The sequence below is a fragment of the Protobothrops mucrosquamatus genome, unplaced genomic scaffold (genome assembly GCF_001527695.2).
Source record: "Protobothrops mucrosquamatus isolate PMUCROS unplaced genomic scaffold, P.Mucros_1.0 scaffold_310, whole genome shotgun sequence".
NCBI classification, from domain to species: Eukaryota; Metazoa; Chordata; class Lepidosauria; order Squamata; family Viperidae; genus Protobothrops; species Protobothrops mucrosquamatus.
The window spans coordinates 65,632-92,075 of NW_015386386.1; positions in this window are offsets into that span (position 1 = coordinate 65,632).

The window sequence follows — 26,444 nt, forward strand, 5'->3', positions numbered from 1 at the left end:
CAAAGGAAAAGCTAAAACTGCAAAGAGAGAGAGAGAGAGAAAGAGATGGGAGGAGGGGAAGAGATTCTCTTTAAGGAGATACACTTTGAATTTTGCACATAACATAGATTTCAAACTTTGTGGCATTTGGATATCTATTTAATTAATTTATTAATAGTTTCAAGGCTTAAATATTTCCCAACTAACACTCTTAGAATGAAGAGGAACAGTAAGAATTCTACTGTATCATGTGTATTCTCCTTGCATGGATGGAACATGTTTCTTTGTGGGCAAAACATATGCACATAAACCTCTGCATTATCAAGAATCAGTGATCAGTAGATCCTCAATCTTTGCATTAGGCCATCAACCTTGACCTCCCACTATCTTCAATCCCTACCTTATAAATAAAAATATTACCTACTGATTCAAGTGGAGACAGATCAGAATAGATTTATCCAATTCTGGATCACACAGTGATCAAGCAGATACCACTGGTTAATGTTGTGGGGGTTCATAATTGCAATGGGAGATCACAACATCTAGAGTGCCCAGGGTGGTTTCCAAGGTGATTTATATACCACTTCACAGTGCTTTACAGCCTTCTCTAAGCAGTTTACAGAGTCAGCATATTGCTCCCAATCTGGGTCCTCATTTTACCGATCTTGGAAGGATGGAAGGCTGAGTCAACCTTGAGCCAGTAAGACTCGAACTGCCAAACTGCTGGCAGCCGGGAGTCAGCAGAAGTAGCCTGCAGTACTTCATTCTAACCACTGCACCACCAGGGCTCTTTAAGAAGAAGGTATGGTTAATAGGCAGTGGAAAGCCAGGAACCAGAATTAATAGTGAGGTTGATTTGGCTCATTAGAGATCTGGTGATAGGAATAGTTGCTGGTCAATGGCACTTTGCATTGGATTGGAGTGCCTTCAATCAGATGTTGGAGATTTGGCAGCACAGCAGCAACAGCGGAGCTGCTGGCATCTCTCAGCCAGATAGTAGCAAAGGCAAGTCTGCCTACAAGGATCCCAGCAACAGCATCCTCTGCTTGGTGGTAAGGAAAGAAACATGAAATAAATTCTATGTGTAATAAATTCTATGTTCTATGTCAAACCCTAACATAAGATCCACAAAATCATTCACCTTTATTTAAAAAGGAGCCACTTTTCAGATACATTAGTGGAGATAAATTGATGGTCTGTTCATTGTATTTATTTTATAGAATTCTGCTTTATAATCTTCCATCAATCTCAGTGGAGCCCTGACTGATACGATCTCTTCAAGTAAAAACTAATAAAAGAAAGAAAAGAAAATTACTGGGGATGACTGGTTTTGTGTTCTGGAATGCTCAACCATCACAATTGCAACAGTAACCAAAAGTGAGAACAACAGTACTACATCATGTTGGAAGGCTTGAAGATTTTTTTCCCAATTCTTGGAGATTGCCTGGACAACTCCCTGCAATTTTGTTGGCAAGGTTTTTCAGAAGTGGTTCTCCATTGCCTCCTTCCTAGGGCTAAGAGAATGTGACTAGTCCAAGATTATCCATCTAGCTTTTTGCCTAAAGCAGGCCTAAAATTCACGGTATTCTGGTTTCTAGTCTGAGACCTTAACCACTACACCAGGGAAGGACTTTCAAACTACAGCCAAACTAAATAGGTGAATGGTTTGGTCAGATCTATGGTTAAATGGAAGTGCCTATCTTCTCTTTAGGTGAGAGCTGGGGTGAGAGGACAAGCAACAATTTAGGTTGCCCAGAAAACTGGATTGTTGTTGTATGCTTCCCAGTTACACTAATAAGAACACGTGGGAACCAGGAATGTGAGATAGTGTGATATGTGTGTGTACAGATGATGAAAGAGCAACCTAAATATTTCATTGAACAAAAAGCTGGTCAGGTCCATATTTGTTTTGATATGGTAGGAGTGAAGAAAGCATTATAAGCTGTTTTTTACCTACATTATATACTGATAGCAAATAATGCGATTCCTGAAAAATGTAAGGAATTATCATACACTATTTATTTTTATTTATATAGTGCCTGGAGAGGGAGGAATTACAATTTAGTGCCGTATAACAAATTCATAAGCGAATATTTTCAGCCATTTCTTCTACCTTCTTTCTGTGTGTACATTTGCAGAAATAGAATAGGAGCCATGGTGGTGCAGTGGTTAGAATGCAGTATTGCAGGCAAACTCTGCCCACTGCCAGGAGTTCAATCCTGATTGGTTCAAGGTTGACTCATCCTTCCATCCTTCCGAAGTCAGTAAAATGAGGACCTAGATTGTTGGGGACAATATGCTGACTCTATAAACTGCTTAAAGAGTGTTGTAAAAGCACTATGAAACAGTATATAAGTCTAAGTGATATTGCTGTTGCTAGATTTATCACTAGCCAAACAACCACAATTCACAAACAAAAAAAGAAGAACTAACATAGAAGAAGACTTAGTGATTGCTTTTTAATGCTGCATTAATCCACATGCATTCTGGTAAGTAAACAAATGTGAATGCTATATTAATTCAAGGATTCGTCTTATTAGTGAATGAACTGGAAGAAAAAAATAGATTTCACAATCTTGCCCTTAGACAAGATTGTGAGTCCTACCCGGAGTCCTATTTTTTTACCTTAGTATTAAAATTCTGCCATCAGAGTTGGTTACGTTCTTCTGCATCTTCTGTTCTTGTTGCTAAGGTAGAATGTACCTCTGTGTAAATGGACTTCATAAACATATACATACCCAGACATAAATGTACATGTGAATGTATGTGATAGGTAGGAATACTGGCTTTGTCCCCTTTTGCACCCAACTCTCTGTGCATTTGGGAGCCTATCTGCACAAAAGACTAAACCCATGTAACCCCCAAGAGTGTAGACTAATGACAGAGTTCAGAAAAATAGGGGTATAACTTGCCTACTTCGGGTCCATATGCACTAGAAATATGTGCATAGAGATTCTTGAGTAGATGGAACTTTAAAACAATGGGCATCAGATTCAGTGAGCTGTGTCCAAACAGCAGATGTAATCCTAGACTTTGTCTAGCTCAAGCACACATGTAGACTGGGAGAATTAGACAATAGTATGCCAGTCTTATCAGAGAACAGGAGAGAAAGAAAAAGTAACATCAGCCTTTTGGCTTAAAGCAAGCTCTCAAGGTTATTTATAGTCACAAACATAAGGATTAGTACTGATATTGGAAATGAAGACAAGCTCTTGCTCTGATGGCTTCCCTTTGGTTGCACAACATTCCTGTTTGTGTGAGAAAATACATTCTTTGCAGGAATGTCCATAAATTATTTAGCCAAGGCAAGCTGTCAAATCACTTTTGCAGAGAACATCTTTAACATAATATTTTCTGAACCTGGGGCTATAGAGCAGCACATAAGAAAGACGGCAGCAACTAGACACAGTTGCTCAACAACGTCCAAAATGTAAGTTCCATCCTTTGGGGGGAGGGAGCTCTAGAGGCAGAAATGGATTGTTAGGAGCTGCATGTGGTAGACACACTTTCTATCATTATATATCATCATATTTGTTAGTCATAGAGTTTATTCTCTTGAACCTTCCATTTTTGGTGATGTTATCATCCAAACTGATAACCAGTGTAACCACTTTGTGGAAATGAGTTTCATACCTTGATTATGCATTGCTTCATTTTGCTTGGTATGCTCTATAATAATTCACTGGGTGATACAAATCTAATATTTTGAGAAAAAAATATTTACATTCATCTTCTCTACCACATTCTCAGATACATTATATCTATTGTATCCCCCTTTTTAGCATTGTTCATTAATCTATCGCCTCTATTTCCCTTTCCCCCCAACTCTTCTGTTGTGAATTATGTGCCAATAATTCAAGCCGTTCTTTCTCCTTTTGACACTCCCTTTTCTCTTTCCAAAACCATCCTGCCTATCTGTTCTTCCTCCTTATCTGCCATAACATGGATGATTGCTCTTAGCAAAGGTCTGACTTGTTGCAGATGGCATTTAAAATTGAAGTGTGTATTTACAATTGAAATATAGGACCTCTGGTTGCCCATCCCTATTTAAAAGCAATAAGAAATAAAAAATACAACTTTTTCTTCCTTAATCAGAACAAAGGTCTCAGCAGCATTCTTAACCCTGTTACAAAGAATGACCTGACAGGCTTTTTTCCCCATGAAAATCAAAGCAACAACACAAAGGGATATACCCACTGTCTCTGTTATACACAAGACATCTGTGTCTAGTTGCTGCCATGCCATCCTTCCTATGTGCTGCTCTATAGCCCCAGGTTCAGAAAATATTGTGTTAAAGATGTTCTCTGCAAAAGTGATTTGACAGCTTGCCTAGGCTAAATAATTTATGGAGACTCCTGCAAAGAGTGTATTTTCTTACACAAATAGGAATGCCATGCAACCAAAGGAAGGGAAGCCATCAGAGCAAGAGCTTGTCTTCATTTCCAGTATCAATACTGATGCTTGTGTTTGTGACTATAAATTACCTTGAGAGCTTGTTTTAAGTCAAAAAGCTGAAGTTAACTTTTCTTTCTCTCCTGTTCTCTTAGGAGATACACTTTGCCCCTTAATGATCTCCCAAACCCCAAAAGCAGATCTGAAAATGCCAGCCCCACTGCAGTCTCCAGTAAGGGTAGAAGGACAAGTGGATGACAGTAGAAAAAGGTCATCAATCTCTAGTGCATAATACTATAATAGCATGCTTCTGAGCTTTCCAAGTGTGCATGTTTTTTTTAACTGTGAACCACCAAGGAACTTTGGTAGTTGATATTATGTATCATCATCATCATCATCATCATCGTCATCATTCCTTGATATAAATATGAAAATTAATATTTCTACTGCAGATTGTTTTGGTGAGCCAGGCAGTGTTCAGTGGATGGACAACTAATACCTTGCTTACACAACAACTAAAGGCAAACTGGTGTAAAACAGAAATATATAACTATGTACCATAGGAGTCAGCTAACGTGGGTTTTGCTTTAAAAAACATATAAACTAATCAGAGGCCCTAATTTTCCAGTATATTTTCTAACATTAAGGGGATTTTCTAACATTAAGATATTATTTAAATGTGTTTGATAAACAGAATAAATGGAATAAAACTCAACCCACTTACTCCACTCTTGTTTGTGAGAAATCGGCAGGTAAGAGGCACTAGGAGGTTTTCCACAAGAAAGTGACTGATCCTCCAACAGTGAAGCATACTCTATATTCTAGCCTACTGTGGTGTATATATTGAAATAAATACATCTCCTGTCTAACATTGATAGCTGTGATTCAGCCAAAGCTCACAGAGGAAGACTAAAACTATCAAATAACTGACAATACAAATAGCTTGAAGCACAGAAGCAATAAGCTTCTGCCATAATATATAAACTTTGGAGAGGGTATATAAAATACTTTCACTTGTGACTAGAAAGAAAATACAGACAGAAACATGCAAAAATCATACTTAAAAAAATCTAAAAGTAGCTCAGAAAAAAAAGTAGTATACCTGACCTCCACTTTTTTGGGTTCCACTGGTTCACATCTGTATACCTTGGAGGGGGCCTCAGTACAAAAGTGAAATTTTCTCAATTCTCACAGCCCTGCTGGAAGAGAAGAGGAAATACCAAGAGTCCTGCTTGAGCCTGATCACCTAGTCTCATTCTTAAAGCATTAAATATTCATTAATACAAATACTGTACACATACGTAATTTATTTGTTCATTAATTCCATCTGTCAGAACCCTATCATTCTATGGGCATGGGATTTCTTATTCCTTTCAGGTTCTGCCATTCTCCTGGTTGGAGAGGGGGAAGCTCAGGGTGCTGATGTGTATTTGCTTTGCTCTGTCTCTTGCTTTATCCTCTTTGATGTTTCTCTAACGGGATGAGAATGGAATGTGCCTCTGGCCATCTGCCTTATCTCCGGGCGTGGAAGGAACGGCGCAGACACCTAACAGCCTTGGAAGCGGTGCCTTATTGCTCTGTTCACGCGGCAATTTCACACCTGTGGATTGGCCTGTTTAAACCATCCGGATGGACAGTTGGGGTGGGGTGTAAGGTCCCACTTCAACTAAATACCCAAAAAAGCAGAACTCATGAAACAGGTATTGTCTCAAAAGGATACTTTTATTAGGGGTCAGTGACAGGGAAGTCAAGGCAAGATCTGGGGAAAAGCCCGCCGAAATGGTATAGTTAAGTAAGCAATATTCCTCCTCCCACCAAAGTCATAATGTCCATTTGAAATCCAGCCAATCCACAGGTGGTCTGATGAGCGGGTAACTGGCACAGTTGGCGCGCATCTCAAGATCTTCTCCAGTTTCGTTTCTCTGCAACCGTCTCCCTGATAAAGGCAGACACATTCCTATGAGGTGGGTCCTTACATCATCTATATATTGCGTCATTAGCTATAAACTCATGGTGGTTTACAGTGGCAATCAACAGTAAATATCCATAATATACTGTATAATCAACAACATCCCAAACTAAAAAGCAGAAGATTTTGTACTATTATTTTTGCTATGTTTTTGTGTACATTATTAAATGATCACATGTCCTTTAAGTCAAGCCCAACTCACAATAACTTCAGATACATGGATCTGTGAGAGTATTACGGGATATATTTTTTAAATTTTCCAGTCTAGTCTATAATACCAAAATACTACAGAAGTCTCCCATCTAAATATCACCAAATCATTACCCTGAGCCCAGACAAGTTTGACCAGATACTGCCCAAAGATAAATATATCCTTTGGGCTTGACTCCTAATGACATCATAAAACATTATCATAGTTTTTTGATAACATTATGAATATAGTTTGCCTTTATCTCATCTGGGATTTTCTTGATGACACTGTTCTTGGCCCACTTGATGTCCTGGTGGTCTCCCAAGTCTACTCAGATGGTATATTTTCATATTATATACCATTGTACAGGTATATAATACAACAGTTCATTTAGTGACCGTTTGAAGTTACAATGGCACTGAAAAAAGGGACTTATGACCGTTTTTCACACTTATGACCTTTGTAGCATCCTCATAATCATGTGATTAAAATTCAGATGCATGGCAACTGGTTCATACTTATGATGCTTGCAGTGTCCTAGGGTCGTGTGATCACCTTTTGCAACCTTTTGACAAGCAACGTCAAAGGGGAAGCCAGATTCACTTAACAACTAGGTTACTAAATTATCATCTGCAGTGATTCACTTAACAACTGTGGCAAGAAATTGGGCAAAACTCACTTAACAAATGTCTCACTTTTGGGCTCCATTGTAGTCGTAAGTCTGGGACTACCTGTATATTACCATGTTAACTATTTTGAAAAATGGTATTTTTTTGGAGTTGGACACACAATAAATTTAAATAAATAATTATAATAATATTTGAATGAAGCCATAGAGTGTAGTAGGTAAAAACTATTAAAACTTTGAAATTCTTTCTGGCTACTGAAGATTGGTTTACTGGAATTAAACCTAACAATTATTGCTAATGGACCATATGGTGGCTGAATATTATAGGCACCTTTTGAAGAATTACTCTAGGTGGTCAGGCTTATGATTTCAGCCACTTGCTTGCCCAAGGCATAGCCATCTGTCATGTTTTGCAGGTTCCTAAGTTCTTTACACTGGTTGCAGCAGTTAATAATTTAATATGACATTCACTCTGACTTTCTTGCCTGCTTCCAACTCTAGCTACTGAAAGAGACAAAATTTACATTTCCAATTCATAGGCAATCCAGTCCATTAGGTATAACAAGTGAATGAACTTCAGATGTAACCTACCGCAAGCATGAGCTCGCTGGATATTCGTTTTAACTGATTGCCTCATTTGCTGTATCTAGAAGCCCCTGGCGTGGCCATGGCAACAGCTTTTGCTTAAATGCAGCTGAACAGTGGAATTAATTTGAGATTAGAGGAGGAGACTGGGAAACTAGAGCAGTGGCTTTCCCTCTTTGAAAGACTAGATTCTTTGCCATTTTATTTTCAGTTGAACATATGTAAAAGAAAGATGTGATGAAATTGCATATGTACTACTAAATGATTCATTGCAGCCAAAGCGTACATCCTTGTACACTACACAAACCTATGGATCTCTACAGTCACCAACCAGGCTGAGTGTTGTAGCATTGAATTGAGCTATTATACATGCTGGGTGGTGGTGGGGTATTGTCATTCCCAACAGGCAGCTGCGCCCATTCAGACATTGCACTATAAGAAACTCAAAGATAACTTTAAATACCATTTATGGGTTGGTCGTGACCTGTAATGGTGTGTGGGATTGATCTTGGGAGACAAGAGGAAGAGCTGCAACTAGGCAACTATCATGCAACATACAGAAGGGAAAAGGGCATGGCAAGTGTTTCAGAAGGGACCTACTTTTCCAGAGAGTAGAAGGAGGGGAGAAATACTTTCAGCTTACAAGATTCTGTTAATGTTATAATAAAGATAGAATTAGTACATATAGTTGTGCTTCTTGTCTGGACTACATGAAAGGTCTAACCTGACCAGCATTTTGAAACTATAGGAAGTGAATCAGAAACAAAAGGGTTGTTTCCAGGATTGGAGGGGCTAAATATTATTAAATCTGTCTATGGCAAAATTAATATTATTGCTTAAAGACTTACTGCTGCAGTCAGAAGACACAATGAAAACTCCTTAATTTCACAATAGAGAGATAAACTTAACCCTACTTTAAAATGGGAAACTGTGAGAATCCTAGATTAGGATAAATCCAAAAATGCTAAGGAATTCTTGGAAGCTCAGACAAATCAGCCATCAACAGACACATAGAGATAAATAACATTACACATTAACATTCAAAAGGGAAAATAGAATAGCTAAAAAGGAAACAAAAAGACCATAACATTTCTCCATCAGCAATCAACACCAAATAAACAGGGATTATAACCAGGAGGATACAAGCAATCAAACACTAACAATAGTAACAAACAGTAACAGGCACTACCAACTCAGACAAACAAGCAATAAACAACAGCCCAATCAAGGAACTGCCAAGGTGATTGTTATTCTTTGTGCACTTTCTAGTATCTCAACATCTTTTTTATATCATGGCGACCAAAACTGGATGCAGTATTCCAAATATGGTCTTACCAAAGCATTATAAAATGGTACTAACACTTCACATGATCACATGTCTTTGAGGTGGATCATAACCAACTTGAAAATTGTACTCAAAGAGTGCTTTCTTAGTGTGGCAGTATCAAATTGCATGCCATGGAGTTTGATAGACTCCTCAATATTTTCCTTCATGGCCCAAGCGGTGAAAGGAATACTTACCAAATTTTCAGGTGATACAAAATTGGGTAAGATTTCTATTACTCTAGAAGACAAAGTTCAAAATATTTTTTCTAGGTTCAAGAAGTGGATTAAAAAAAACACATTAAATTTAATGAAAGGAAATGCTCTTAAGATCTCTGGGAAAAAATAATTTATATCTATAGGGGGAAAAAATCCCCCATCACTATTCCATACAAAAAAGACGAAATAAAACCAAAGCCAAGCCTCTTGGCATTTTCTATTCTGCTTCCCCCCCCATAAGAACCATAAGAGAACGTTGTCAATCTCATCCTTGTTCTGTTGGCAGGTGACCGATATGGATGTGCAAAGCTGTCAAGCTGTCATTCTTGTTTTTGCTAAAATTCAGTTTCTATTGAAACTATCCAATAAGAAGCAGTTCAGTGATGAGAAAGTAAGGTCCTGTACTTAGGCAAGAAAAATCAAATGTACAGGTATGGAATAGGTGGTACCTGGCTCAATAGTAGTGCCTGTGAAAGGGATATAGGTGTCCTGATAGATCACTGCTTAAGTATAAACCAGAACTGTGTGGCAGCTGACAAAAAAGCCAATGCAGTCCTAAGTTGCATCAACAAACAGATGGCATCAAGAGAATAAGAAGTGATAGTGCCACTCTATACTGCACTAGGGAGGCCACACTTGTAATACTGGTCCAATTCTGGTGACCAAGATACAAAAAAGATTCTGAGGTCCTAGAAAGAGTGCAGAGAAGAGCAACAAAGATAAGGGGTATGGAGGCTAAACAGTACAAGAAACTGTTAAAGGAACTAGATATGTTTAGCCTAAAGAAGAGAAGTAGCCATATTCCAATACTTGAAGGGTTGTCACAGGGGTCAATTTATTCTCCAAAGCACCTGAAGGCAAGAGAAGAAGCAATGGGTGGAAAGTTGTCAGAGGGAAACACAACCTGGAATTAAGGAGAAATTTCTTAATGGTGAAAACATTTACAGTGAGAACAGAGTTTTGGGTACTCCATTAGTACCCATGGAGGTTTTTAAGAAAAGACTGAACAATTATTTGTTTGGGATGGAATAAGGGCTCCTGCCTTGGACAGGTGGTTGGACTAGAAAATCCCCCATCACTATTCCATACAAAAGAGATGAAGTAAAACCAAAGCCAAGCCTCTTAGCATTTTCCAAGGTCGCTTCCAGCCCTACAATTTCTCTTTAGGAGGTGGATGGAAGGGTGAGATGAGATTTCACTGAATGAGGAAGTACACCTGTCCCTAATTCTGCAGACTCCCAATCTTTCCAGTTGGAAACTAACTTCAGAATGGTTCCTGTTGCATTGCAATTCAATTTGAAATGAGTCAGCTCATGTAATAAAGACAGTATAGGATTACAAATGTGAAGAGCACATCCAGGAATGCTGCAAACATCTCATGTGGAAGCATCCTATGATTTTGTGGTTCAACTTGTCAGGACTCTTTAGACAATTTTAGATAGTTTTAATTTTAGATTTTAAATAGTGGGCTCCACAACAGGGGTATGAATTGTCTACTACTCCCTTATTTATTCTGCCACCACGTAATAAGGGAAATGGGGCTAAAGATACTCCAAAGAGCTTGGATCATCAGCCTAATAATGCTGATTAATAAGGACAATCATTCTGAATCAGACCAAGGTCCACTATCCTTTTCTCACTGTGGCAAATTAGACAGTAAAATATGGTGGTAATAGATTTCTCCCAGCAACCAATCATTTGAAAGGCTCATCTGCCTGTCTAAATGTTATACCCCATGTAGCTCGCAAAAGGTGTGTGTGGGGGAGTCCTTAGTTGTTCAAACTTAATGATGAGATCCTATTCTGACAAAATGTTAGGGTGGACAGGGCTTTAAAATTTGGGCCAGAAATCTTCCAATAGCCAGTAAAGCTGTCAAAGTGGGTAGCTGAATTCTATAGCATAAACATTTGCTGCTTGATGGGTTTCCTTTTCTCTCTCTTAAAGTTCTGAATACAATTTGTGGAGCTCAGTAGCTGAACTTAGTTTTTAGTATTATGAAATGAAAAATGTTCTACTTATTTCATATGGCCCCTTATTTTATTATTTTTTTTCATACAGGCCTTTATTTGATTTGTCTTCTACTGTTAAAAGTTTAAATTTTGTATTCCTCCCTAGAAGAGGGTCTTCCCCATCCTCTAATTAGTTTGGAGTATGCAAATTTCCCTGCCTCCCTTCTATTTCCATTTATGTCTAATTCCTGCAACTGTCCAATCCCAGTCAGGCCAAAATACCTTTACCCTGAGTACTTTTAACGTTTGTGTTGCAAAAACTGATCTCAATAATAATATGAAAAATGATTAGATCTAAAACTTTTCTTTAAAATATTTTAAGAATGTTATATCCAGTGATTCCCTATGTTTTCATTTACTGATAAAGTCTAGAATTTTAGCTCTTCTTGTCAAGGGATGGATAGAAATCCAATCCTTATCTCAAGAATACAGTCTGAAGAACAGAAACGACTAGCAGTTTGTGACTTGATGGTTCATGCTGTGATTTATGGTGTACATTCTAGCTGCAAAAATCTCTAAGCATTGGGAGATTTTTTTTATTGTCTTTTTCAACATCCTTTTTATTAGTCTGCTTGTTTGGAGAAATTTCCTTTTTTCCCTTTGATATTAAAGATGTTTGCATTGTATATTGGTGATTTTTCTCACATGCACCTATATATATAGTATGTTGAATTTATAGCACTGTGGGCCCTGTTTTCAGTTGGTTCAGCAACATCACATTTGTCATCAGTTCATGAACTCTACTTAAAATTAATTCCAGAGTCATTTTTCCTCAGTACCTTTAGGTATAGTCATTTATTTCTCCTCAGCGCCTTTAGATATAGTCATTTACAGCACACAAACAAACAAACAAACATGTCCCTTATTTTCTTTGGGCCATAAATGAAGATTGGAACCTCCAAAGCTAAGGTTGAGAAGCCCAAGAGCCAGATTGCTGTTGCAGAGGAAGGCATCAGATAAATGGTTGGATGAGCTAAGTAACATGCAGTAGATCAGAAACACAGAAACTGTGTACAGTTTAGTACACAGAGAAAAGATAGAAATAGTAGTCTGAAAAATAATATGTGAAGCTAAAGATCAAGAATCAAAAGCATAAGAGCCTATACAATAAAGTTGCTTTAGCACTGGTCAGGAGCAATGGTATTATATCTATTAATGCAGTGGTTCTCAACCTTTTTAATGCCGTGACCCCCAACCGGTCGTAAGTCGAGGACTAAACCGGTCGTAAATCGAGGACTACCCAACCGGTCGTAAGTCGAGGACTACCCAACCGGTCGTAAGTCGAGGACTTTTCCTGCCCGGGAGCACCGCGCATACGTGGTTCTGCCCCCTGCGCCGGCCGAGGCGTAGCTGGCAAGCGGCAGAGACGGAGCAGGCCAACCACCAGCTGGCCCAGCTCAAGGGAGGTAAGGCACCCACCGGAAAAGGGGAAAAAAATGGCGGACAGCCTTGCTTGGCGACCCCCGTGAAATGGTCGATCGACCCCAAATGGGGTCGCGACCCATAGGTTGAGAACCGCTGTATTAATGCATAGTCTGGAATATTCTACATTAGAAGACTTGTAACTTATCTACAAATGAAGGCTTTTGCCAAGACTGATTGGTGAGTAGAAAGGTTTGTAGTTTCAGGATTAGTGTTCAAATATCTTTGAAACCACATTTATCATCTCACAATATATGTGCTGCATGAACCCATACTCTCACACATGTAAAAAGAGGAAGATCTTTGATTGCATGGTCAGGACTGCTGTTTTCACTTATTTGATGACACCCCCCTCCATGCCCCCCATCAGAGGAAATAGTTCTATTTTATGTTCTGTTTTACTAAACTGTTCAACATACTACAATAGTGTTTGAAAGGATTTTAGGCAAGGGGGAGCTAGAAAAATTGAACAACTGATTGTTATGGTACTGGGGCTGTCCATTTGAAAGGCCTGAAATGCATTTTAACTTAATCTATGCAAGACAAATTATATAGGACCACAGTCCGAGGAGCTGATATCCTTACCACTTAATAGAACACTTACATTAAGCATGCACTGCCCTATTTATCATGGATTTTCTTTCAAGGATGCCTCCTAGGCAGTGATAGCCATCGGCTCCTTTTGCTTTTGTTGTGTTCCTCTAACATTGCTAGGATAGTGAGGGAAAAGGGGGGCAAGAGGGATGGAAAAATTCAGTATTCATGTAAATGAAGAGCTGACATCAGAGCAGCCTAACAATGTATCGAGACTTCTGAAAGTAGCTTTGCTGACGTATCTCACTTATAAATTCCAGTGCTAGAGTCACAGGTGCCTTTACCCTTTTCTAGCAATTCTGCAATGTTAAAATCAGTAGTATAAGAGGGAGCCCCTGATGTGCTTTTGTTCAGCACATTTCACTGTATTTTTCATCTTTTTCTGAAATCTTTCTTGAAGACAAGGTTCCTTTTTGTTTTAAATGATTGAAATCATTTGGAATTTTAAGAACTAGTTGTGGCAGTTGCAAAAAGTGGATATTGTGGTGGGTATGATAACCAAAGGCAGCATAGAGAAGTAAAAAGGAGGTATTTGAATAAAAATGTAGAATGGGGGAGAAAATTGTATACAGTGTATTGTGTTTCTTGGAGGGGAAATGCAATAAATCATTTTAAATAAGAATGCCAAGTATAAAGTTTTTATACTTTACAATCTAACTGATAATTTCTAAAGATTCCTGTTCAAAAAATCAGGGAAAGAAAAAAATGTTGGAAGTTTTGTCAGTCTGCAAGATGCATTGCAGAAAAAATGCATTGGTTAAGAAGAATTAATTTAATTGTATCCCCTCTCACAAACACATTGTGTTCTCATTTTTCTTTGTTTCAGGATTTAGTGGATAGTGATCCAGTCTCATGGGTCAAGTAATCACTGGAGCAGCTTGGCCTCAGAAATTACTTAGTAATCCATTTGCTGCTTGTGGAACTACTTTGTATTGAAGAGAATTTGATGGATTGATAGCCCCCCCCCCCAAATCTGTAGGCCCACAACTCCCTTGGGATTAAAATATAAAGCAGAGATTCTAAAGCTAGATTTTTATCTGTGCTGTAGGCTAGGTTTTGTGTGGTAATTCTAAATCATTGCCTGCATGGAAATTACAAATCTATATCCTACTACAATTCTGTGTTTTTCTGTTTGTAACTTTCAATTGGGAGAAATGGTGCCACGCAGGGCAACAATGCTTGAATCAACATAACTCAAACGGACTAGGGGTAGGCAACCTTGGCTCTTTTATGACTCGTGGACTTCAACTCCCAGAATTCCTGAGCCAGCATTGAATTCTGGGAGTTGAAGTCCACAAGTCATAAAAGAGCCAAGGTTGCCTACTCCTGGACTAACTTAAAGAATGCTTCCAAAGTCTTGAACCATGATTCCTGTGGATTGAAATTTGGTAAAGTTGTGGCCACTTCAGCATTATCATGTTTTCCAATTGCATTTCCCAGGAACACATAGATAGTATAACACAAAGGAACAAGGAAGGGGCATATCCCGACCATTTTTTCTATCTCCCTCTGGTCCCTGCACCCAACTGGCTGAGTGGAAAGGCCCAATGGATAAGCATCAACTGCCTGCTTTGGAACAAAATTTGAAATTTCTTAATGTTGATAGGTGGCGAAGGAAAGACACTGGAAAGACCTGGATGCCTGCTGGGGAGATAGGGCTGGTTGGGGAGGAGCACCATAGGTCAATGGGTGAGCCCTTTTCCTCCCTTGAATAAGGGGGCCAGGATGGGAAGTGGTGATGCAGTTTTCCTCATGGTCTATAGCTCACTTTGTTTCCCCTCCCCCAGCAAAGTGGCAAGCAGTTCTGCAGGCCAAACAAGGAGGAGGAGTGATTTCTAGTGCTCTCTGCCAGATTTCCATAAGCAACATCCTTGGGGAAGTCAGCAGGAAGTTGGAAGCTGACCCAGTTCCCACTGTTTGTTTGTTTGTTTTTTTGCCTGTTCACAGTCATTCTGTTTCTCTGTTTAGGTAAGGAAATACTGTATCTCTGAAAAGATGGCCCAATGGATCACAGGTTGTCTATTAAAATTAAACATGCAGATGAAACAAGCACATTGCTTGCCCTGTATTACAGAGGGCTTTTTAGCATGAATAATCAGATTGGAATCCCAACATGGACTATAAGAAAGTTTTAACCAATCTTTTACTCTACATGTAAACCTTATTCATTTGGCATGCCCAGGAATTGATGTTGACCTCTCTCACATCCAGATCACCTTGCCACTGTTCTGAGGCAAAAAACAAAGCTAACACATGATCTCTGTTATTTGTTGGACTCTCAATTATTTGAATCACGTTCACGAAGCCCAGTACTACCTTCGAACTCTATAATCAAAAAAGAAAGCTTGAAGTCTCTCAATACTAAAAGCCTGTGAATTGCAAGGTCTAACTTACCACAGAGCCCTGACAGGGAAGCTGCCAAGCAGAAAGGACTTTGGCATAATAGCAGCAAACTCATCTGATCCCAGAGCTGAAGTATACAAAACAGAGCCTTACATCTGGTTACTCATGGAAGAGTTCCTTTGAGAGCCACCACCATCTTTTGGGTGTCTATAACCTTTCCTGGGGTTGTAGCTATGCCAAAATCAAAATCCAGGCAGGCACATTTCTGAGAGATACTTTCCCCCCATAGTCTTGGCTATATAATCCAAGTTGGCTCACTGATCCAGAACCAGGTTTTGGAGGAGAGGGGCCTTATTGCAAGCTGCCCTGGCACTCAGCACAATAGCTGAAGACCAGGCAACTGACAGCCCAGTAATTGCAGCAGAGTCCTGAAAGTTGTAATGAGAAATCAGTATCCACCACCATATCTTAATCTGCCCATCACCATTGAAGCATTGTTGCCTGCCTCATTCCTAGCTGTGTGACCCTGGGGAAAAAATGCAGCTTCATGAAGGAGTTGCAGATGGTGTTATACAGGTAGTCCCCGACTTACAATAGTTTGTTTAGTGACTGTTCAAAGTTACAATGGCACTGAAAAAAGTGATGTGACCATTTTTCACAGTTATGACCTTTGCAGCGTCCCCATGATGATGTGATCAAAATTCAGATGTTTGGCAGCTGGTTCATATTTATGACCCTTGCTGTGTCTCAAGGTCATGTGATCACCTTTTGTGACCGTCTCACAAGCAAAGTCAATAGGGAAGCCAGATTCACTTAACAACTGGGTTACTAACTTATCAACTGCAGTGATTCACTTAACAACAGTGGCAAGAAAGGTCACAAAAATGGCACAAAAGTCACTTAAATGTTTCACTTAACAACAGAAGTTTTGGGCTCAACTGTGGCTATAAATCAGGGAATATTTGTACAAGTGCTTCTTTGGAGAGGTCTAGATAAAGCTGATCTAGGCTATTTTGAACGGCTTTTTCTTAGCCTATATTGCTGTGTCAGTCATTCAGCAAATAATAAAGTATGTCAAACATCAGGTGGAGGGTCCAAGTGAAACTGATAAGCTGTTGAATCAGTACTCAAACACCCATTTTAATGGGTCAAGTTAATCAGGGAAACAAATGTATTTGATTGTTCAGTCCCATATTTCTCCTTGCGTTTGATTTGTAATGCCTTATTCCTTGCCTATTTCCTTTTATTCTGCTTTCCCCTACAGCCTCCCCCCCTACCAATCTACCTTTATGCCTGCCCATATTAGAATGTTAGGACAGATTAAAGTCATTGGCATCTTTTCCAGCAATTACTGCTGAAGATGCTAAGGGTTGTTTTTTTTTGTTTTTGTTTTAAACATTCAGTAACAACAAGCACTCATAGATGGGGGAGTTTTCTGTTTTGTTTTAATGGATGCAGAGAAACCTATTGAGATTGATTAGCTAACGTTGTGATTTGTAATTTTGCTTAATGCTATTAAAGAAAAGCATTGACCGCTCCTATGAGAGAGCTTGGACAGGTGCCAAGATTTTGTATAATGAATTCCAAGGATTAATCTCATTAGTTTTCCACCTCCCCACTCTTGTTGCTATGCATCTGAAGGCAGAGCAGAGATGCAAGCTTACAAGGAGTCTTGAGACTGGCTGGATTGCATCTGATATCTCGGAGTTCTTCCTTCCTGTGCTGTCAGATAACAGTATGACTCAGCATATGATGGTAGGTGAACAGAACAATGGCAAGATCATTTGAAAGTCTGGATATGAAATTTAAATGCTTCTGATAGTTGAAGAGTATAGCACAAAAGAGGATCAAAGGTCATGCTCTTGCACAGATTTATTACCTAGCTATAAATGGCTGTGCATGAGAGGAGATACAAAAGCATAAATTGAAGTTACATGGCGGCACCACTTTAAAGAACAGGTAGCTGCTACTCAGGTCTATTAAAGGGAAGGTTACCACAAAATGGTGGATGTCTTTGTAATCATAGCTCCAAGTGTGGGTGGTTCTAGTGTATTCAGACTGAGATTAACATTTATGGAAGATAAATGGAATCCCAGCCAGTGAGTCATGCTCAGAAGTGACATTCTCAACTGTGCAACCATTTGTTGTTTATCTATCAATGTTAATGAAGACCTTGACATTATGTGTTTTTTTTAATGTTAAAACTAGATATGGTGTGTCCAATTCAGGTCCAGAATATTCTTGCACACGTAGAACAGTCCTTGCACACGTAGGCACTGCAGTTTTCCCGCTAATAGCTCAGGTCGTATGTAGGTCATGATTATGTTATGCTTCAGCAGTGTGCCTTGCTTCATAAGCTTGACAGCCCTTGTGGATGAGGTTACTTCCCAAGTGGTCATGTGTACGTCAGGAAGGCCTTTATTGTGTCTTTCTAACATTTCTTCTGCCTCCTTATTAGTATCTTCTAACAGAGAGTTCCCCAAAAAGGAATTGCTTGGGTATATGCTTGTCTGGCATATGAATGACATGACCTGCCTACCAGGTCTGTGCTCTTATCAGCAGTGTGTTGACTGATGCTAGACATGCTCTAAATAACACTTTCAGTCTAGTACTTTGTATTGCCATCCAGTGGCGTAGCGTGGGTTGTCAGCACCCGGGGCAAGTAATTTGCGCCCCCCTCCACAGTGGGCGGCGTCGGCGACCTGGCGGCTCAGATCGGATTCGCACAGCCAGCACTGCAGAGAGAGTGAGTGAGCCAGGCAGGGGCAGAGAGCTGCGAGTGCGAGCGCGCCCCCCCAGATGTTGCACCCGGTGCGGCCGGCCCCCCCTGCACCCCCCACGCTACGCCTCTGTTGCTATCTGATACCTAATGAAAAGAGACATCATATGAAAATAGTTTGAGCTGTCTAGCATGCCTTTGTCCACGTTTCACAGGCCTACAGAAGGATAGTAAGTATCATGGTTTTGTAGTCCAGTTTTGTTACTGAGCTAATTGCTCTACATTCCTATACAGTGAAGCACACTGTGGAGCTTCCCATTTACTCTGTACTTGAGGCGGACTCGAGCATCACTATCCTGGAAGGCATTATTCAACATAGCAGTAAACATCATGCTGAACAGTGTGGGAGAGAGCACACAATTCTGTTTGACACTATTAGTGCCTGAAAATGCCTTAGAGGATTCCTCACTGTCTAGCATTCTGGCCAACATGCCATCATGGAACTGGTGTACCATGTGAATGTATTTAATCGGAACAGCCAAATTTTGACATGATCTTCCACAGGTCTTGTTGACTGATGGTGTCAAAAGTTTTCTCCTGAAATTGGCCATGGCAAAAATTATGGCAATAGTCCCATGATCTTTGTGTAAGCCACATTGTAACTCTGATAGGAGGCCCAGTTCCAGATGAGTGACCAGATAATTTAGCAGAATTCTTGCAAAAGTTTTTCCCGCAATGGAGAGCAGCAAGATTCCTGCATACTTGCATACATATCAATCTCCCTTTCTTTTGTAGGGATGTACAATAGATGTACAGTCAAATGTGGAGAAGAATTGTGTGGAAAGAATGAACTTAGAATGCTCTAAGATTGATTTACACTTTTCAAATCTGAATCAACAAATCAATTTGCTATAACAGGTAATGATATCTGATATTGTATATAGAACGATGTCCTCTGTAAAAAGAAGTCAGGAGTCGCCTTTTTGGATATTTTTTCTTTCTACAGTTTTTCCTTTTTTGTATTTCTATCTCCTATCTCTTTTTCTATCTATCTCCTTATCTATTTTTCTCCCTGGTCATTTGTTTTGTTAGTTTTATCACTGTTTTTTTAAAAGTTATATATGTGTGTGTATAAAGATTATCATCAATATATATATATTGATGATAATCTTTCAAAATAACACATTGCATCTATTCACTATTCTAGTGTCATAAAGAATTTTGTTTTTACTTAGCAGGTTGTGTTAATCTAACCACCGTGATTTATAAATAATGATTTATGGCTTAGATAGTCCACCAATTGTGAATTATTAAACTATTGTTAAGTGGTGGCTTAATTTAATGTGTGAACAAATGGGGAGGTCTTTGGAAACAGAATGTGTTAAGTGATATTCTTAATAATTTTGTAGTTTTAAAAATTGTAGTGCATTTCCTATATTTAGAGGTTTGTCTCGTTATTTGCATAGCAATGTTGCCAGTTCTGTTTAGAATCCTTATGTTCACATTTAAACTCATGTTTTTGATTGAATCTTCTTATTGGGTAGCATAAGAAGATGTAACATACCACTTTTATCCTCACAACAGTATTTTAAGCCACTTTACTTGATGGAGGTTTGGACATGTCTGGAGAATAGGCTACATGCAGCTGTCCAGGCCACTCCACCTGATTCAGATTTTACCCTCTCATCTTCCTCTATATCAGGGGTCCTCAAACTTGGCCCTTTTATGACTTGTGGACTTCAACTACCAGAATTCCTCAGCCAGGCATGCTGGCTGAGGAATTCTGGGAGTTGAAGTCCACAAGTCATAAAAGGGCCAAGTTTGAAGACCCCTGTTCTATATCCAGAAGAAGTCTGGAAGCAGTTGTATAGCATTATTTCCCTTAAACCAATGAATGTCAGATAATATGGTTTAGCATCTAGCTGGAGCTTTTATCAAACTTTTTCTGGAACCTATTGGAGAAGCAGTGTGGTTTTTGCATCTGAAGGAAGTGCTGTAGTAACCAAAAGTTTTCTTTCAGAAGAACAGAGTTGAAATGGACCTTGGAGGTCTTCTAGTCCAACCCTCTGCTCAAGCAGGAAACACTATACCATTTCAGACAAATGGTTGATCAATCTCTTCTTAACCTCCAGTGTTGGAATACCCACAAGTCGTTGCACTGATTAGATTAGATAACCTTTATTGTCATTTTTTCCTGTGGGCACAATGGCACACATTAAAAATGAAATTTAGTTGCTTCCTCTCAAAGTGTACACATACATAACACACATTTAAAACATAGTGTATAAACATATGTATAGACCTACACCCTTACATAAAAGTAACAAATACGTATTAATCACTGTCCATCTTGAATACATAACCAAAGGAGGAAGCTTTAGAGTTCACAAGGTTAATAGTGTATGGAACAAAGTTGTGACTGAATCTGGATGTTCTGCTTTGGATACCATGGAGCCTCCTCCCAGAAGTTAACAAGGAAAACAGGTAGTGAAGAGGATGTGTAACGTCCCAGACAATTAATTGTTCTAATTGTCAGGAAAGTTCTCCTTAGTTCTAGGTTGCTTCCCTCCTTGATTAGTTTCCATCCATTCCTTCTTGTCGTGCCTTCAGGTGCTTTGGAGAATAGCTTGAGCCCCTCATCCTTATGGCAGCTCTTCAGATATTGGAACACTGCTATCATGTCACCCCTAGTTTTTCTTTTCCTTAAACTAGATATACCAAATTCCTGAAACAGTCTTCATATGTTTTAGCCTCCAGTCCTTTAATCATCTAAAAGCAAATATTATTTAAGCTGAGAGCTGCTCATCACCATTATTCTATGAGATGTAGTTTTTCCACCCCCTTTCTTCTGTTAAAATTCTATTTTTTTCTTTCTTTTGAGCTTCAGCTTCCCCACTACTGGAAACCTTCCCGCTGAAATTTAAGAGGACAACTGAAAGGATCCTCTGTTCAGTGCTGCAATTGATAGCTTTGCATTACTGCAGACAGAGGGGGGGGGGTGTAGTGTAACTGCATAGCAGAACCCATCCACTATTGCATTACAGAGGGAAAAAAACACCTGCTCCCTTCTCCAGTCCATCTTTACTCTCTCTCATTTCATTTTGTTTGAACACCGTGTTCTGCAGTTCCTTGTAGTTTTGTATTTGCATACAAAAGATCTCGGAAGTATCTGAACCCCTCTCCCAGCCGTCCTTCCCAGATGAATATGAGAATTTCTGCACATCTGGCAAGGCTGTTGCATCATCTTGCCCTGAAGTACAGGCTCCCCAATAAGTATTTTGATTTTTTTTAACAAAAAATATATATTCCTGAACATTACATTGCTGACTGCTATAGTCTCATGGCAGTTTACAATAAGACAATTCAAAAAAGTATTTAAAAACCGTTATAAAACCAAGTAAAACAATGAAGTATAGCTTTTGGGGGGTTTTGAAAGTGTTTTAGAAAACGTTTAAAATATAAACAAGGAAGTCAATTCTCTTGGTTTATTCAGGAGGGAATTTCAGATTCCAGGCTCGCTGTTGAGCATGTCGGACCCCAATTCACTTCCAGGGCTCAAAGCAAAAGGGAGAGGAAAAGGAGAGAAAAAACCGAGGAAAGAGAGGACCAAAAGTTTGTATCAATTACCAAACTTAAAACACATTTTTAACAAATCCTGCCTGGCAGGAGTAAAACAAATTGAAATAAATTTTGTTTAATGGTAATTCTCCTGTAATGTAATTCTGTGCATATTTTGCTTAAAATCCTATGTGGGATCCCAGCCTTTAGGCTACATTGCTATACTGAAACTTTTTGCATAGATGGCTGCAGCCTTGGCAACTAGAAAAGGAATATGTATGAGAAAGACATCCTGGAATCCATCAAAGCCGAAGCATGGACAGAAGCCTATGGCTGTAGCTGTTTGTTTGTTTGTTTACACATATTTCAAGAACACCTGATTTCAGGTGACTATGAATGATTTATATTAGAAAAAGTCAGAACAATAAAACTGAAAGACAGATGATATGGAGAGAGACAGAGGGAGAGGGAGAGGGAGAGAGAGATATAAAACTTACATCAGCCACTTTACCCAAGGCCTGGGGGAATAGCCAAGGTTTCAATGCTATTGAACTAGTTAGAAGCTATAACACTCTGTAATAGAGGTCTCCAATCTTTCTCAGTTGATGGACCAGAGGGAAAGGGAGGGGAAGCATTTTACATGCATGCACACACACACACACACAAACGGGGCCGCGAGCACATGCGATGCAAATGGGGCAGTGCTAGCACCCGTGTGACATTCGCTAGCACACCCCGTTTTTGCCACGTGGGTGCTAGCATCATCCTGTTTTCACAGTGCAGCATCCTTTTTTTGCCATATGGTGCCCCATTTTCACTGCACAGCACCCCGTTTGTGTAGCAGCGGCGGCGCTAGCACTCATGGGGGTGAGTGCGTGCAAAGACATGCATGCACTGGCCAGCCTGTTTTGGGGCCCAGTGGCCAGCAGGCCGCGGCCCACAGGTTGGGGACCCCTGCTCTATAACACATTTCATATGTGCTAATCCTGAGGTCATCACTCTATGTTTAACTGACATAGCCAAACACAACGCTGCCATTCCAGGGCTGTGCAAACCAATGAATGAAAAACTGGAGAATGCCCATGTGGTTTTATTTTACTAGAAATCCAGATGTGGTGCTTACAGACATATAATAATAATAATAATAATAATAATAATAATAATAATAATAATAATAATAATAATAATAATAATAATAATAATAATAATAATAATAATAATAATAATAATAATAATAATAATAAAAATTGGAAGGGACCTTGGAGGTCATCAAGTCCAACCACCTGCTCAGGCAGGTAACCCTATACCATTTCGGACAAATGGCTGTCCAGTCTCTTCTTAAAAACTTCCATTCACCCCTTCTGATGGATGAGAGTGAGTTGTAGTTACAAGGCCAGCTTTCCTTGCTATCAGAGGCTGTGACAGCCCTGTCCACTAATGATATTTCATTCAGTTGTTGTAGTGATATGCTTCTTGGAAGGTTCTGGAGAAAGCAGAGAAGATTGCTTTTAGCATGCAATGTATGTTCCTGCTAGAGAAGGATTTACTACTTGAATAGCTAGTCCTCTTTCTTTGGATGCTGGGGAAAATAACTGTTCAGGTAGACCAACCGTGTTGTATTCAAAGGATTGCCAGTGTGATTTCAAATGCCCTTAGAACTCAAGAATTTTTCACTGGTAAAAATGTAATAATATTTGGTGCTTGGAGTATTTAGCATAATCTCAGCAATTTCACAGTGCTGCAGGCTGATATTACAAGGGGCGAAATATAATAACAGTTAACTAATACGTTTATTGTACTGAGGTAGGAATTGAACTTGGGGCAACCCCAGCTTACTCTAATTATCCCAGCTCCCAAGAGATTTAAATTCAGATCAATGCAAGAAGAATCAGCAAGGATTCCTACTCAGCAGCTAGTCAATTAGCCCTGCCTTTCTTCATCGGTCCTTTGAATTCCTTCTCTCCCCCGTCTCACGTTTCTGCTGATTATTTCAGTGGACATTCAATCACTGCTGAATGCAAATTTGCAAATGTTTTCTCCATTTTTAAAACAATTGGTCTTATTTCAATTTAATAAAAAGGATTTGCTGCTGAGATTTCTTTCAAGGGAGAAGAGAAATTTTCATGGATGAAGTGTGGAATTCTTGCACCGGTTATGAGCTATTTATTTATTTAAAGCATATGACTGGCCGTCTTTCAGCCAACTCTGTGTGAGTGGTAGGTACGGAATAATTGTGACTCTCAGGTCTTTTCTCTGATTGCATAATCATCTCTCCACTGTTCGCAGCCCTCTCATTTCCGAACCTTCAATTAAATCCAAAGGAAAAGTTACCACGAGGGAAAATTTTGACATTAGAAGGAATGGGAAGTCCAGAAGAGTTTAACATGATAGGAAAAATGCAACAGCAATACAGTCTTCAACTATAAAGTATGCCTAAAGATACCAGCCAGAGAAATTTAATCTAATTTTCAAGCATTCTGAGAAGATACCAGATAGAAGGGAGGCCTCACAGGAAAGGCCATACACAGCTCTATTGTGATTGGGTAAATGTTCTATACTAGTGTGAACATAGTGTGAACATATTCAGAGTGCTTTAGCAGTGAAATTGTTCTTCTTTGCTCATGAAATTTTATGGACAGTCCAGATTATGTTATCTCTACAGTATTCCAAAATGTGTTATTATTTGCCCTTTAGGAGGCAGATTTATGTATATAAAATAAGTAAAATTTCACAGCTTTCCTAGCTTCATAGCTAGCCATTCAAGTAGGATTGACAAAGGAGTTATGTCAAAGTAGAGAGGTGAGCCTTAAATTTGAATTGTCCTCAGTATTTTATTAAGTTTTGTCCTACTTTCAAGGCATGATTTTCTGGTGCCCTAGATGATCAAGACAGATTTTAGTTTAACAGGTAATCTCTGTCACATGAGCAGGTATTTCAGTCAATGAAGTAAACACAGATATCCTCAAATACTCTCATGTTTACAATCTCATCATCCCATATGTTGCCCATTGGTACTGAAAATATTATTTGTACAAATCATTAGAAAGATTAAGTAAAGGTCAATTTTACAAATGTAGAAAATAAAAGTGACATGTTCAAAGAGGAAATATATGAAAGCAAATCTATGTTCTTTACATTGTCAACACACAACACAATCCATGATTTGAATAGTAGATATCAGTTTTGCACTATATGTGCTTCAAAAATACCATAAATAAACATTATAAAACTTGGCTTGAACTACCCAGAACTCCAGTGTTAAAGCTTTTGCAAAGATGCTTTGGAAAATAAGTTGACCCTGTCCTCTTTGTGGCAACTGTAATAATATTACTCAAATACTGTAATATTGCTATCATGTCCCCCCTAGTCCTTCTTTTCTCTAGACTAGCCAAACCTAAATCCTGCAAGGTTCTTCGTACATTTTGGTCATCTTAGTTGCTCTTCTTTGCAGTTTTTCCAAAGTCTCAACATCTTTTTTGTAATGTAGTGATCAAAACTGGATGCAGCATTCCAGGTGTGGCCTTACTAAGGCTTTATAAAGTGGTGCTAATACTTCATGTGATTTTGATTCTATGCCTTTATTTATACAACCAATGATTGTATTATCCTTTTTGGCTGCTACCGTACACTGTTGGCTCATATTTAAGTGAACTCTTTTGGATGCCGCCAAAGAATAATTTAAATTGGATGAAACTAGACATATGCTTCTATTTTTCAGTTATATTACAATTAACAAAACTTGGGCTAGTATTCCACTTCTTTTTTTTGGCAAGCTCTTTTTTTATAAGGCCCTAAAGTTGAGAGTGGACAAGTGCTTACAATTGTAGGTTAAGCGTCCTCTCAAGTTGCCAACCAATTGCAGGAGTAGTGGGCAGGACCACTCCTTGCAACTCCTTCTCATGTCTGTGTTTGGTTCATTAAGCTATTTCTGAGTGCAAGTCTGGCATCCCAACAGACAACAACAGGTATAATGAAGGGGCATGTAGTGAACTGGGAGGCAGTTGTAATGAGTGAGCTCTATATTTGATTAGTGTTCCCAGGGTATGGCAGCACTGGCAATGAATGATCAACCTTAATCATTGCAAAATTTATTCTTCTTTCTTGACAAAAACAGTGGAAAGCCTCTAAAGAACTCAAAGGCAAAAGAACCATTAAGATACAACTGCTAGAATACTGCTGTCTCCCTAGTTAAAATTAACATTAGCACAGCACTAGTGTTTTCAAGACTGCTATAGCCCTCATGATTAAAAAATAAGTGTATCGCTCTTTCAAAAGAGCACTAAACCCATAGCTATAGGGATCTCATGTAATATTAGACAACTCTCTACAAACCCCTGGTCAACATTGTATAATATATTGTGGGAAGTTAGCCCAGAGAAGGAAATATTAAAAAGGCAGAAAGAAAGATATTGTTCACCAAAAGGATTTTTAAAAGCATTTTTTAAAAGCAGAAACCAAACCTGGCCTCATCTCTTTGCCCAAAGCAGTAGCTAGTCTTATACATATGCAGATGT